Below are 11632 nucleotides of genomic sequence, written 5' to 3'. Positions count from 1 at the left end.
GTGGTGGGGGGGTGGGGTTGTTCCTTAATCGATTTGGTTTAGGTCAAGCGAACGAAAATATCATGTTTTTATTTTTTTTTTTACTTTATTATTGAGACGCTAGATCTTGGCATGTGAATTTTGATTTTTCATCATATATACGTATACAAACATTATAAGCTCTCACCTAAATTATTGTTGACAAATATATATTATTTAAACGTACTGCAAATCAATTAATTAAATAATAATGTAAAAAAAACTTAGTGAAACATTTAAGATATTATTTAAATAAATATGCTAGTCTATTCGATGTATTGTATTTAATTTCAGACAAAATGTTTACTTGTAATATGATGAAATCAATTATTAAATATTATTGTAAACGAACTATGAGTAATGAACGTACCGCCCATGTTTTCATTAACGTCTGCTTACAAGATTAACGAACGAACATGAACCAAGATGAACAAGCTCAATTCCTTAATGAACAAACACAAACACGAATTTTCGTTCGGTAGGTGTTCATAAACTAAGTAATTTTCTGACAAAAGCTTAACAAACAAACACGAATAGAGTCCCATCCAGTTCGGTTCAGTTTGTTTATAATTACATTATTATGTTTCAATTTTTTAGAGCTTTATCCCATTTTCAAAAGAAACAAATTTCCGCCCCTCAAAAGAATAATCAAAATTCATATAAAATAACAACTGTAAAATATAGTAACATTGCTTAAAAAGATAATTTTGAATATTTATTCATAGTTTAATAGGTAAACAAAACATAATATTAAAAGCCACCAAGTGACATTTCATGTGAAACACCAACACACCCCTCCCGCAACACAAGAATCATATGGATCTGGTTGACAAAGTCCATAAGAGGGCTTTACACAAAATAAATTACAACCGTCATCTTTGCAACATGATTACTGGTTGAAAGAAAGAAAAAAAATAAAGTTATTGTAATCAAACAACATCTTTCATAATACATGAAATCTGAAACGGTCACGTTCCCATGCCAATAGCATGATTTGAAACTTATGATACTACCGCCAGTATAAACAAAAGAGCAACAAATTTGGCAAATGCTTTTTCAAGTCTTTTTTAATCAAATATTTATATTTCCTTTGAATCTATTGCAAAGGAAACATATAGGACTATGCTAGTATAGAAAAACCCCCAAAAAGTATTAGTAATAAATGATTGATTCTACACATAATATGATACCATTTAGATATGTGCATATCTTTAATTCCCATCATTATATTTATATTCATTAAAGTAGTGAATCATAGAAATGCAAAATTATGAATTGGTGATTTGAACATTTATATCTTAAAATAAATTGCTTGGAATTGTTCGGTAGGTGTTCATACACCGTGCAATTTGCTGACAAAAGCTTAACAGACGAACACAAACAAGGTCTTATCCAGTTTGGTTCAGTTTGTTTACAGCCCTTATTACATTATTATTTTCAATTTTTAGAGCTTTATCCCATTTTCAAAAGAAACAAATATCCACCCTTCTAAGTATAATCAAAATTCATATAAAAAGCAACTGTGAAATACCGTAACATTGCTTAAAAAGATAATTTTGAATAATTATTCTTATTTTAATAGGATAAAAACATAATATTAAAGGGCAACAAGTGACATTTCATGTGAAACACCAACACACTCCTCCCGCAACACCAAAATCATATAAATCTGGTTAACTAAGTCCATAGAAGGGCTTTGCACAAAATAAATTACAGCCGACATCTTTGCTACATGATGAACAATATTTCAGTACTGGTTGCCCAAAAGAAGAAAAAAACAATAAAGTTAATGTAATCAAACAACATATTTCATAATACATGAAATCTGAAATGCTAACGTACCAATGCCAATAATATAATTTGAAACTTATGATACCACTATAGGTATAAGCAAAAGAGTAACAAATCTGGCAAATGTTTTCTAGTCTTCTTTAATCAAATATTTATATTTCCTTTGAAACTATTACAAAGGAAACATATAGGACTATGCTAGTATAGGAAAAACCCCAAAAAAGTATTAGTAATAAATGATTGATTCTACACATAATATGCTACCATTTATATATGTGCATATCTTTAATTCCCATCATCGTATTTATATTCAGAACATAGAAACGTAAAATTATGAATTGGTGATTTGAAGATATATATCTTAAAATAAATTTCTTGGAATTCTATAAATCGAACACAAACACAAATTTTTGTTTGGTAGAGTGTTCATGAACAGTGCTTTTGTCTGGAAAAAGTTTAACAGAAGAACACGAACAAGGTCTCGTCTAGTTCGTTTATAGCCCAGCTACATTACTATGTTTCAATTTTTTAGAGCTTCATCCCATTTTCAAAAGAAACAAATATCCGCCCTTCTAAGTGTAACCAAAATTCATATAAAAAACAACCGTAAATACAGAAACATTTCTTTAAAATGATAATTTTTAATATTTATTCTTAGTTTAATATTAAAAAACACCAAGTGACATTTCATGCGAAACAGCAGCACACCCCTCCAGCACCACAAGAACCATATGGATCTGGTTGACAAAGTCCATAGGAGGGCTTTGAGCATGATATATTACAGTCAACATCATTGCAACATCATGATAAACAATATTTTAGTACTGGTTGGCCTGAAGACAAAAACTATAAAGTTATTATAATAAACAACATTTTTCGTAATAAATGAATCTAAATGGTAACGTACCCATGCCAATAACATGATTTGAAATTGAAGATACTACTGTCAATATAAGCAAAAGAGCAACAAATTTGACATATGCCATTTCTAGTTTTCTTTAATCAAATATTGAAATTTCCATTGAAACTATTGCAAAGGATACATATAGGAATATGCTAGAATAGGAAAAAAACTAAGAGAGTAATAATAATAAATGATCGATTTGACGCATAATTTGCTATCATTTATATACGTGCAAATCTTTAATTCCCATTATTATATTTATATTCATTAAAGTAGTGAATCATAATAAATTATGAATTGGTGATTTGAAGATTTATCTGTTAAGATAAATTGCTTGGAATTCTATACATCGAACACGGACACAAATTTTAGTTTGGTAGAGTGTTCATAAACCATGAAATTTTCTGACAAAAGCCTAACAGACGAACACAAAATTCCAGTTTGTTTATAGCCCAGTTACATTACTATGTTTCAATTTTTTAGAGCTTTATCCTAGTTTTAAAAGAAACAAATGTCCGCCCTTCTAAGTGTAACCAAAATTCATATAAAAACAACTGTAAAATATTGTAATGTTACTTAAAATGATAATTTTGAATATTTATTCATAGTTTAAAACATAATATTAAAAAGCACCACGTTACATTTTATGCGAAACAACATCGGGGTCGAAGTCCCGATCAAAGATAAGAGATAATAGTGTGTTTCTAAGTACATTAACTAGTAGGTTAAGTAGGGTGTCGAACCAAGGGAATTAGTAGTTAATGTTGTTTAATTGATTTGTTAAAAAACCAATTATGAAGTTTTAAGATACTCTTAATCTTCTTCAACTAAAAGGTTTGTTTAATGTAATTGAGAATTATGTAAAGTTGTAAATAATTATAAAAGATGATCAACCCTTCGGTTTTAGGTTTAGATGCTAGTTGTATAACCAATTTCAATTCCTTGTTAAAAGATTACATAGATATAGCCATTATCAATCGATAAACAAAGGATGATAACTGACACAAAATCCGATCGCGTTGACCAAAAACGAATTAAATAAACCAATTAAAACACTAGGCTAGGACACTATCAAATGTCACACCCCAAAAATCGTTAACTTAACAATGAGAAACTTAACTGTGCTAATTTGGGCTTTGACAGACGCTGTTTAGCCAATAATATTCAAACACGAACATTTATATAAGTTGGACATTATTTATAATATAAAATCTTTGAACACGAGTTTACAAGTATACATTTATTAAAATAACAATTTTGTCCAAATTTTTGTGTTCAAACACGGCACCCGTTTTTCCCACATTCCTTCACCAAGCATCTGTCTCATTTACCTGAAAAACACGCTTAAAAATATGTCAACACAAAGGTTGATGAGTTCTCAATTTATAAACCATATTTTGAAACCATGGTATTTCAAAATATGTATATTTCATGTCAAAGCGTTTTCTTTGACAAATTATTTGCATAAAACTACTTCATCCTTTACTGGCACGAAGTTAACTTTAGTTTGAATTGTGAAAGCGTACGATGTATATAAATTTATACATTTTTTCAGCACTAAAATATCTCTAAATAAGCGTAATATTGACTATTATATTAGAATGAATAACCACTAATGTTTATAATTTCTATTTTCAGGTAAATATAACCTTAAAGAATAAAACAAACTTATACATGAAGAACAAATGGAGAAAAACTGTGAAAATAGACTCAACACACTCCATGGTGAATCAAGGCATGGACATGTTAAGAGCATACGAGGAAAAGACAAAATTCAGAAGTCAAAACATGCCCATGTAAACACCACATTCGAGGAAAAGACAAAATTTAAAAGTCACAACATGGCCCATGTTGACACCAACACACCCTACGTTAAAAGTACAAGAGGAAAAGACAAAATAAAAGAATTCTGAAGCTCAACATGGCCCATGTTGACATCAACACGTCCCATGTTGAAAGTACTAGAGAAAAGAGAAAATAGAAGCTTCCAAGATCAACACGGCCGTGCCCAGGCTCAACACGACCGTGCCCAGACAAAGACTCTCATGATGTACTTTCTGACAACGAGTATTTAATTCAATCAGACAAAATGATCAACACGGCCGTGCTCAGGTCAACACGGGTCACGTTGAGACCCCGGACTAGCCTATAAATACCTTGTCATTCTTCATTGAATGCATACCATCAAACACCATTGAAGAACATTAAATCCACCTCAACCACCTCCTTTCACCACCACTAATAAGGGAATTATCCCATCCATTCACATTTTGAACATCAAAGAGATTAAACTTTTGGAAGAAGTCATTAGCATCAAAGATTAGTCATCCAAATTGGTTAGACTGTTCTAATTTGATCATGCTTGTATCTATTACTTTGATGTATAACATTATGCTTAGTATTGGCTAAACTTTCATAGTATCAGCTTGGTTTATAATGAATCTTAATTAAAGTTTAATAATATTGGTTAAACATGTAATCAGTTTATAAAAAGTAAAGGTTATGTTGTAATTATCACTTGATGAGGAATGTTAAAATACTCTTAAAAGATACACCAAGTGCCGAGCTTGACGATAAGCTAGGGAACTACCACTCTTGTGAGGCCTTGGATAATAAACTTTAAAATAGACATTAAGTACCGAGCTTGATGATAAGCCGGGGAACTGCCATTCTTGGAAGGGCTTGGTTGAGGAAAAAATATAAATCCTAATAGGAACATGGATCAAATGAAATATTAGTAGTAATTGATCATCTTAAAATGGGAATGCTGACATGTTGTAAAAACGGATTGTTGATGCCAATCCATTAAAATTGGTTAATTACTTGTCAAGTGCGCAACATAATCTAATTTAAAAAACTCTTGATGGTTATTACATAAGTTCTATACTTTTCCAAGAATTATGTAGGTTAATACTTGGTAATTAAAGGTTGATCCTTTACAACTTAACTAATCTTAATTGGTATTTTAAGTATAATACAAAGGTCATTTTTTACTAAAATGTCCAGGATAATTCAATTAGTAATTTAAGGGATTGTCTTATCTTTAAAGTAAATTATCTCATAAAAACCTAATAAAAACCACTTGCTTACATAAAATGATGTTTTACAGTAGATCATGAAGTTATGCATCATTCTTTAATTATCATGTAATAACATGACTTAGAAATAAGGTGTTATTCCCACATTTAATTACCAAAGCAAGCCTATGTCACATGTTTACAAATTAATTGTTAAACCAAGTTAAGAGGAGTTTTAACCAAGATGATACACTTTTATCCTTGATCATCTCTATAAAAATATAAAAACCCAAAAAATATATTTTTTTTAAATTTATGCTTTTAAAAAAATTCTTTTAAATTTACTTGTCAACCCAAAAACTATTATGATGTTTGCTTTCGGTTAAATTAAATGCAACGATTTAGTAGTAAAAATCAAATAAGTGTGTCCATGGATCGATACTTGGTTCTTACCTATACTGTAATACATATACGATAGGCACACTTGCCTATTTGTGTGCCTATTTGTGTGTGGTTTAGTTAAGTAAAAATCATTTTTATAAATTTAAAACTTGATATTATGTGAAACGAACCTTTTGAAAAACCAACAAACTTTTCATACCCACTCGCACGCACACCAGCATATGAATATAACATTTTTAATCTATAGTGTGACAAATCATATTCACACAAATTCCATTCGAATTCTTACAAAGGTGACCTTTAAACGAAACTTTTTCCAAACTTTATAATATTAACATTTATTTCTTTGAGCAAATCGTATTAGTCATAAACTAGTTAAGAATATGACACATGTATGACTATTAAATCAATAACCAGAAACATACTATACTCAAAATATTCGTCACAACTTCACCCAGAGCGACTGGAAAGTGACGGGGTGTGATCTATTAATATTTCTATGTCCTACTTTGAGTTTAACTGTTATAACGACTTGGTAATTTAAACCGGGCAATTTATGTCAGTCTAATTTAACTCATCCCATATAATACATTTGTAAAAATAAAATGCAATTCATTTGATCTTCCCTCAAAACATTTTTAAACATTAAAAGCATATAAAAGAGTGGAGATTGTGAAAAACTCACCTTTGTCTCAGCACAAATAACATATATGAGATGATACACAACAAGTTGATTTTAAGATCTTAGATGATAGTTGGATTCCTATGTTTAACATAAAGTAAATTATTAATACATAAATATAGATACAAATAGGATCGTATCCTAACTTAACTCGTTTATCTTCAAGCATCTTATTTATCATAATTATAATAATTAAATTACGAATTTCTATTGTTTTAGAAAATCATAGCTGAATCGAATGTTTCAAAATATCCGATAATCATTTGAGTAACTTGGTTTCAAATATTCATTGTAAAAATAATATATGCTTTCAAAAGTAAACTTGGACGTTATTTAATAAAAAGTATTGGTTTATAACAAATATAATATTATTTTGTTAATCAATTATCCAAATAAAAATGTTTTAGTCAAAACATCGTATATATATTTTTATAAACTAAATACACACGAAATCGTCCAAGTCTTGGTTGTATTGTTTTTAACACGCGTGGTCATGAATTTGTATTAGCTATTCATTTTTATACTATCGTTTTTAACGTCGTTCGTAAACTAACTACAATTAAAATAATCATCTTAAGTATATGTGAAGGAACCCCTTAAAAGCTCTCTGGATGCTCCCTATATTCTCTCAAGCCATCAGATTACATTATTTGTAAATGAATGTTTCTCATGCATTTGACCTGAATTCACGGGTATGGGTCTCACCAAACCCAGATATCCCTTAAACGGGTTATAACATCTCATTAAATTAAAAATTAATCTCACCAAATAGATGATATGAAAAATCCTTTTTATAGGGATATACTAAAAATTAATATCCGTTTTTTTAAGATATTATTTATAATTAAGAAACAATTTTATAGTAAAAAAATAAGCGGGTCATGGGACTCACAAAACCAGATAACTTTTAAATAGGATTATAACATCTCATTTATTTGTGAAACCCTTTCATTATCAAATGTTAACTATATAATTAACTTCCTTACAATAAATAAAATTAAAATGTAAAAAAATATATTATAAACAAATAATGTAAAACAACCATGTAATATGGGGGATAATAAATAGTTAACCATATTTTAATAGTCCAAATTAAACTCAATAACTCTATTTATACCAATCTATCACAATATAACTTTATCAAAACTTAAGAGATAAAAGTTGTACCCTCTCGCGTGCGATTCATGTCTAGAAATTTGTTCAAAACCCACATGCAATGCGATCCAGAAATACCAACACGTTCGTTTTTGCGTCACGAACATTTCTCCAGTCTCGCATCGTCCGTACGACACCTCAAAACCTACATGCAACTTGTTTTAAAAACCATTTTAGTTTTAGAATCTGACCAACAATTTACGAAGCTTATAACTCATAATATAGACATATGCTCATCTATTCCTTCACTGTAATCAAAGACCAATGTGTTAGGAAGGTTCACCAAAAATTTCAGCTCGATCTGACGGTAGGGTTTCCGGGAATCTATGTTTTTTTAGAGCTGTGTTTTGCAAATCCGACCAGAAAGCCAGCTGCGAAAACGAGTCTAAACACCATGTCGACCATTCATAATGTTCATCTATGAGTTATTAACCCTCTTGTACAAATCAAGATGTTCGGGCAGTTAGATTTTCCCTACGAACACAGTATTTATAAGCACGTAAATCTAGAACAATCTGTCCAGATTTTAAAACTCATTTTTAACAAGTTTAAGCTTAGATTTAGGACAACTGAAGCTTTCCATTGCATTTGGAACATCGAGGAATAGTTTTAGGTAAAAGACGGGCTTCGGCCGCCACTGGATCACCGTTGGGCCGCCACCGGACCTTCATCTCAACCACCGCGGCCGCCACCGCCATCACCGGAATTCTCTCCATCTCTCCCATTTCTCTCTCTACTCTCTCTCTCTCTACATTTCTTAGTTATGCAGAAATATGGAGAGTGACCCCACTATTTATAGTAATGAGTTTTCCCGCAGTCTTCGTTCGTGTGTCGGTCTCTTGCTCCAACGAGCCCACTACTTCGAGTGACGTTATATTTTCCATATATTATTCATCAAGTTATTTATATTGGTTCCAAACTAACTGGTCTCGTTAATTTATTTTTCAAAATAAATTATTGTTTGTCGTTTAGGAGGTATCGGTTCCGCATTAACCCGAAGTACTTAAAAATATAGAGATATTATTTTTCCTAAAAATAATTCATCTAAAATTATTATCTCGATCTGATTTATTTTATCCAAATAATAAATCTCAATTATGGTGATAGGATTTATTTATACGAACTCGCCAGTACACATACTTTTAACGAGCGTGTTCGAAAATACCAATTTGCATTTTCCCGCTTCGTTATAACTAAGAATGTAACATCATACATTTATGAATTAATAATAGAAGACTGTTATTTAATAAATTGTGTGTTATTATTTAATTATGTTGAAAAATAATAAGTTGAGCGTGGGCTTGGAAAATAAAAGATGGCTTAAAGGATGGTGATGGGCTTTAAGGTCTATTGGCTTAGGTGTATTTAAACACCCTTAAACCTCCCTAAAGCCCTAGACTCTCATTCCATCCTTGCCTCCACACACTCAAGAACACACTCAAGCACTCCATTCGTCCCGGATTTAAATCCTAGCTTAAGGAGGGTAGATTTCGAGTCCGGCATCACCGGACAGCAAGAAACGTATCCCGATTCACGTGTTGAATCAGATGTGAAGCAAGAACCAAACCAAAAAAGGTATGCTTTAGATAAAAGATCATGTATTTGACATCGGTTTACAATGCGCTTTGGTAGAAAGATGAATTGGACCCTAGAGTGTAGGAAAAATGTAAAGTTGATTATAAATGAGTTGTTGGGACGATTCGGATGAACGGGTGGCGTTCGGACCGTGCATGGAACAAGTGGGTAAGGTTTTTAAGAACAAGGACTCGCTTTATCGGTAAAACAGGCATGAGGGGAGGAAAGAAATCGAATAAAACAAAAAGGCACGGAAACCAGTTTTGAATCGAATTCATGAGAATTCGATTTGATTCGTTTGGAAATCGATTCGATTCATTTAAAAAGTCGATTTTTCTAGTGAATTTTTAATAAAGACTTATTAACGAAAGACTCCCTTAAAGAAAATAAATTATTTTCAACCTGACCTGGCAGCTTAACCCCAGCCAGGGGCTCTGCCTTTTGGACCCTGCTAGGGGCCGCCGCCCCTATGAACCTGCTACCAGGGGCATTTCCCCCGGACCCTCGTTCATTAGGGGCTTCACTAACCAAGAAATATGATCTGATTAGGAGTAATTAAGTGATGCTTGTAATTTGTTACACAGTTAGCCAAGCCCTGGCGAAGAAAGATGTTACCGTTAACTTCGAGAGAAACAGGATCTATGCGCATATAATGTATGTTGCCTGATTAACTAGAACTCACTTAGCATAACTGACTTTTAGTATGCACGCAGGCAACTAGGTTGAAGTAGTTAGACTGAGGGAGACCCATGGCCTACTCTGAAGAGGCTGACATCTATGAAGAAATGACATGATGTTTTTATTTATGATGTTTATATTAAGGCAATTTCAATGTTTAAGACGAGGATTAATGTTTTGTAATATATTGTTTGAAGTTTTAATATTCCGAAAAAAGTTTTAATTCACTCTGATATGTAGAACTGTGTTTATGAGTAAATCCAACGACAACGTAGGGAACCCGGGCTCGGGGCCTTACATTGAGTCACGTATTTGCCCGCGTTCAGGTTTTCAATTCTCCACAATATTCAAATAGATTCGTCCATAAATATTTCTCGAAAATCTCGGGTTGGATATTCCCACGTTTAACCAAAAATGTTCATTTCTTCATAACTTATGACCAAAAATTCCTTTATTCGATTTAACTTCGCACGTGTTTTCCATTAAATATCTTTATTCTCAAAAGTTTTCACTTATGGGTCTTAAATCTCGCATAATCCAACTTAAACATATCTTAATCTCGATTATTGAATATTATAATACGTTTTATTTTGAAGGCTGTCACATCAAACATATCATCTCGTAATCAAAATCTAATATTTGAATCATGAAAACTAAGTCTTTGACGCTTTTTGTTCATCACATCAATTACATGAATCACAAAATAACAATAGAAGATAGGATATCAAACGATTCGTATTTGACAATTGGAACTAAAATGGTTGAACACAACTTACAAACTAAACCCAAAACCTAGGGTTGACCAAAGATGAATTAGCCACTCATCATGTTGGTTGAAATCTTCAATCGTATTTGAATAGGGATGAATTATCGATTCATTAGCCTTCAGACTAATGCAAAAACACTCCAAAATCGTCTCCAATGTTCCTCCTCTCTTCCCCAAGGAAGTGTGTTTTGAATATGGCATGGAAACCACTAATTAACATGGTCAAAAGTATTACTTTCGTGAGCTAAAACGGGTCTGGTACAGCCAGGGGACAATAGGGTACGGTGGGGTGGCCACTGATTTGAGACTGTAGGGTACGGTGCTAAGGCGGAAGGGTACGGTGGTGGCGTAGGGTATGACTAAAACAATCTGTTTTATGGCTAGTTGCACGTCTTTAGCTCCAAAACACTTCCAAGATAGTAGGGTATGGCCCTACCACCGTAGGGTACGGTTAAGACCAAATTAGCTTGATATATTGCTTGAAAACCGTGTATAATTCCCGTCCATTTTGCAACAACTTATTCTAAAGCTCTAAAGCGCATCCTTTAATGCTCGATGGCCTGAAATCATTAAACACAAATGAAGTACCAAAATTCATGCTAAATATCAACAAAAATATATAAATTAAGTAACTAAAATACAAG

Source organism: Bidens hawaiensis, unplaced genomic scaffold (genome assembly GCF_021521415.1).
Source record: "Bidens hawaiensis isolate Kalapana, Puna unplaced genomic scaffold, B.hawaiensis_p1.1 tig00023631_1, whole genome shotgun sequence".
Taxonomy (NCBI): Eukaryota; Viridiplantae; Streptophyta; class Magnoliopsida; order Asterales; family Asteraceae; genus Bidens; species Bidens hawaiensis.
The sequence above is the reverse complement of the archived record's forward strand: the minus strand, read 5'-3'. Positions refer to the sequence as shown.